This window comes from Penaeus japonicus, unplaced genomic scaffold, assembly GCF_977035675.1.
Source record: "Penaeus japonicus unplaced genomic scaffold, GWHDUDI00000001_assembly GWHDUDI00000012, whole genome shotgun sequence".
Lineage (NCBI taxonomy): Eukaryota > Metazoa > Arthropoda > Malacostraca > Decapoda > Penaeidae > Penaeus > Penaeus japonicus.
In genome coordinates this window covers 15,594,440-15,599,439 of record NW_028234414.1, presented here as the reverse complement: position 1 = coordinate 15,599,439, position 5,000 = coordinate 15,594,440, and the positions used below count along the sequence as shown (strand labels likewise).

The 5,000-nt window shown below is 42.1% G+C and overlaps 1 protein-coding gene across 1 annotated transcript in view; it reads left to right on the top strand.

Annotated features, from left to right (window-relative positions):
- The window catches only part of LOC122255709 (uncharacterized), a 101,136-nt gene that overhangs the window by 26,680 nt on the left and 69,456 nt on the right, over positions 1-5,000 (top strand). The window lies entirely within an intron of this gene.

Sequence of the window (5,000 nt, the reverse complement as noted above, 5' to 3'; positions counted from 1 at the left end):
AGTGGAGTGATGAATCTGAGTAGATTGGGATGATGAGAGAGAGTGCGAGTAAATATTCGTCTAGTAAAGGCGCTATAGATCGAAGAGAGAGCGATTTACAGGAGCGTGATTACCGCGAGAGGGAGGGCGAGATATGAGTGAGTAGCGCTCGGTGATTGAGCTCGGGCAATAGCGCTGGCTGGAGGATGCTACCGCATAATATAGAGGGCGCGCAAGAGAGAAAGAGCGAGAAAAAACACAAACCAACACCCCCCCATATCCAAACGATGTCAATACGATGGGGGGGATATTAAAAAACAACCAATGAGAGAGAGGTGGGGATGAGAGGGAGATGGGGATGAGAGAGTGATGGTAATAAAAGAGAGAACGGGTGAGAGGGAGGGAGGAAGAGGGAGAGGGAGGGAGGAAGAGAGGGGGAGAGGGGAAGAGAGGGAGGGAGAGAAGAGAGGGTGGGAGAGAGAGATAGAGGGAGGGAGAGATGGCGAAGAGAGAGACGGAGAGAGAGACGAGAGGGAGAGAGAGATGAGGGGAGAGAGAGGAGAGAGCGGAGAGATCGGTGAGAGACGGAGAGAGAGAGAGAGAGAGAGAGGGAGAGAAAGAGGAGAGAGAGGGAGAGAAAGAGGGGGGAGAGAGGGAGAGAAAGAGGGGGGAGAGAGGGAGAGAAAGAGGGGGGAGAGAGGGAGAGAGAGAGAGGGGAGAGAGGGAGAGAGAGAGAGAGAGAGAGAGAGAGAGAGAGAGAGAGAGAGGGAGAGAGAGAGAGAGAGAGAGAGTATGAGAGTAAGAGAGCGACCGATGAGATAGATTAGGTTGAATTTGAGAGAGAGAGAGAGAGAGAGAGAGATTTGTTGAAGTCTCTTTGTAGAACAGTGTACCTGCCCGTTAGAAAGCCAGGATAATATGTCAAAATATCTATCCAAAATGGCTAAACTAAAGTGAAGGGCTTAGGCATTAATTTTACATGGTTGAGGGGCTTTATCATACCGGTTAACATATTTACATTTATAATCTCGTCGGATATTTTTTTTATTTATTTATTATTGGTCTTGTCAAAGACAAGACAAGTGTTTGTAATAAAATTGATATAATCTACAAATGACGTTCTTTGTACAGTGCTGTTTGCTCGATTGGATGAAGTTTTCGTACAGCGAAGCGAGTAGTGTGTGAGAGTATGTGATTCTGTTTTTTGCATTTTTTACACTGGTGATATGTGACTGGTTTTGCATCCATGCACATAGTGTTTGGTACAATGGTAGCTTATGCATAGTCTAGTTAGTATAACTTGCTGCCTCCGCGACAGACCTTTATAAAATTCATAGTTTGTATATATGATGTCCCAGCAATACTTTCATAATGCTAGATGGTCTCTTTTCATTCTTTTTCACCTTTTCTGTAGTCCATACCTGATTCTCGTAATCTCTTAGGCAGATGATAATACGTTTTTCCATTTGATTAAGAGACAATGGTATAGCATAGTGTCGTTCTTCATTGGAAAGTCCGATGTTGGCAAACTAATGAAATGATATTCCTATATGAGAAGGTGTCCAATACAGTGACACTTGTATACCTTGCTCCGAAAGTCTGGAAATTTGTTGTAGGATGTCTTTAGATACCCTGTTTTCTGGGATAAATGCAATGAGCCTATGGAGTGCACCCTGGCTGTCAGAAAAAAAAACAAAAACAAACAAAAAAACAGCTGAATGGAGCCTTCGTTCACTACCTTTCTTCATGGCATGGCATATGGCTAATGCTTCAGCATCAGTTGTGTTTGTCTAGTCTGAAATTCGCATACTTTCTCAAAGGAAATGTCAGGAATTAGGACATCAATCCCAGCTGCTCCATGAGGATCAATGGAAGCATCACAGTTGATTGATTGCAAATGGGGTTCATCATGAGGAGGATGGAGGAGTTCTTTATATATCTGGTAATGAGACTTCAATTCTTATATCAAAATAATAAAATTTTGCCCTGGCAGGAATATTAAGAACATCAGTGTTCCACAAATTGAAGCTGAGGATAGTCTTTGCAGTTTTGGCTTTCCATTCGAAGTTGGAGAACATTAAATTGGGGTATCGAGGCCGAGCAGACCTGACTCTGTAACTGATGTTATTTGCCAGAACTTGGGAAGTTTGTGGTCTGAGTAGGAGCTGCAAGATTCTTATACCAAGTACGGTGTTAAATTGGGTGACACGACTGTGGTTTGTGGGGAGATATAATTCTTTATTTATGGTCAGAACTTTGGCAATCATTGGGCACCGACTATAATTCTTATAGCCTTGTTCTGCAGAACTTCAAGGGTTTGAGAGTATTTGAAGGCAACAGACTAAGAACCGGACTTGCAAAGTCAATTACAGACCAATTAAGGAAATATACATCAACCTCTCGACTCTGAAGGAGGCACCAACATATCTGTTACTTATATAGTGTGGCCTTAAACGTTCCTAACAACGTTCTTGGATATTTTGAATAATTTCATAGGTGGAATAAGAATTGTGTGACATGAGGCGTGTAGGAGTCAATCCTTGAATTGAACTCGTCCACCTAATCTGGGTATGCATATGTCTGGTCTTGATAGGGTTGATTATGAAGCCAAGAGAAGCACACTTTTTGGTAAATCTCCCGAGATCATATTCTCCCCTACCAAAGACCTGGATGAGGATGTCATAAGCATATGATATATATAAGGATAAGCTAGGTTTGCGGAGCAGATGCTTCGCCGGGCTTACATGACATAGGCGAGGCCCCCTATGTCGTGCTGACTAATGTGAGAATGTACCAGCGAGTATTGACTCAACGAGCTTAGTCCTTACCCACCACCGTGATGTCCAGACACGGCGGTGACTGCCAGGCGACAGTGGAAACTCACAAGCATGGTCGGGGCTCGATCTGCCGACCACGGAGATGGTAGGTCGGCACGCTAACGACTGTGCTACTTAGCGACTACATATGATATGATATTGCATAGGTCTCCTAATTTATTACTCAGTTCGCAGATGGAGTGCATGAGTATGTTAAATAGTTTAGGGGACAATACTCCTCATTGTGGGGTACCTAACGCTAGTATACCGAAAGCACTAAAGGTACCTTGGTACCATACTTTAATTAACTTTCCTTGCAGATAAATTGTTCATGGCTATTTTGCTGTTGGAGAGGCTCTATCGAAGGTACCCTTCAAATCTATGAAGTATGAAGACGAGTGAGAAGGATTCTTTCATAAGTGTTGGAGATACAGGATGTTAGCGAAATTGGTCTAAATTCGTCTGGGCGGCCTGGTTTGGGGGATGGGAATGATGGTTGCCTGTTTCCAGGATGCAGGCAAAGTACCTGTAGTATAGGTTGAGTTGAAGAGATCTAGAAGAGGACTTCTTCCCTTTACCTATCACCTAAGCAAGGAGTCGGATAATGTCATGTATTATACCATCACCCCCAGGTGCAGTGGGTTTTCCAGTTTGAATTGCTGCTAGAAGTTCGTCAGTTGTAAATTGTATGTCAGCCTCATCTGGTAATTGACACTGATATTCAATTCCATTTTCGTTTTACTTTAAAAGCGCACCTGCGTATAGATACAAGAAGATTACCAAGAGAAGAATCCTCATACCAGTTATTGAGAAGTGACGAAGCTACCATTTCTGGGTGAGGATGGAGCGTTGCATTGTATGAATCAACTTTAATCTTACTGATGTCCTTCCACACATTATCCATAGGAATCGTGGAGTCAGTTGATTCTGCCAAGGCATACAGACTCTCTTCACGCTTTTGAGTGATTATTTCGTTCAGGTTCTTACTAAGAATGCAAGGTCCTTGGTTAGATAGGGATTGCTTCCGAAGTGTTATAGCTGATTCACATTAGATCGCATCAACTTTCTAAGAAACTGGATCTCGGGATCTGTGTTTATATGTAGTGCACGTCTGACTCTAGAGGATGGAGACCTATGTACGGTGGAGTTTTTGGGATAGAGTTGCCTATTAATATTGCAGACTTCTTGACAGAGAGTTTCATAAAAATGATCAGGACTGCGAATAGTAAAGTCCTCATACCAGTAGACAATTCTGTTAATGAACTCGCTATGATATTTAGTGGCAATTTGGTATCGTAGGCGTGGCTGAGGTGGGTTTCTTTTACAAAATAGTCGGGTTATGCTTAATGCCCAGTGATCACTGATTAAAAATGGAATAACCCTTGCAGTGCTTGGTAAGTTAAGCTAATTGCATAAAGCTATACAATCTAATTCCCCCCTAAATAACCAGTGTTTTCTAGGGGACATAATAGAAGTATGGCCTCACTAATATGTTGAAGATAGTGATAATACACCTTACCGTTTTTGCTGATGGTGCTTCCCTCAGAACCAATGGGAGGAAGGCGAACATCAAAATCTCCACATAATAACATTTTCCTATCATTGTCATGAGGTTTCGGTAACTTCAATATCATGTGGGTTATATACATTAATAATGGTAATAGTTTTACCATAAAAAAAATAATTAACACCGAGATGTTTAGCACTTGTATCACGTTTGTCATCAATCACTTTGGATGGTATGGAGTTCTTAATGAATATGCCAAGCCTTCTTGCAAAAGGATTAGCCATATTAGGTTTGTTATAATAAGTATAGCCCACATTTTTTGCATAACGAACACTAGTTCTGACTTCTTAGAGGCAACACACATCAACATCTTCAAAGTGAAGATATTAAGAGAGTTGCCTTGCGTTTCTACACTCTGGTAATGTTCAAATTAATACATTTCAAATAATTACTTGGAGCCATCAGTTGTCATTTGACCGAGAGAGAGAGAGAGAGAGAGAGAGAGAGAGAGAGAGAGAGAGAGAGAGAGAGAGAGAGAGAGAGAGAGAGAGAGAGAGAGAGAGAGAGAGAGAGAGAGAGAGAGAGAAGAGAGAGGAGAGAAGAGAGAAAAGAGAAGAGAGAGGAGAGAAGAGAGAAGAGAGAAGAGAGAAGAGAGAAAGAAAGAGAGAGAGAGAGAAAGAGAAAGAAAGAGAGAGAGA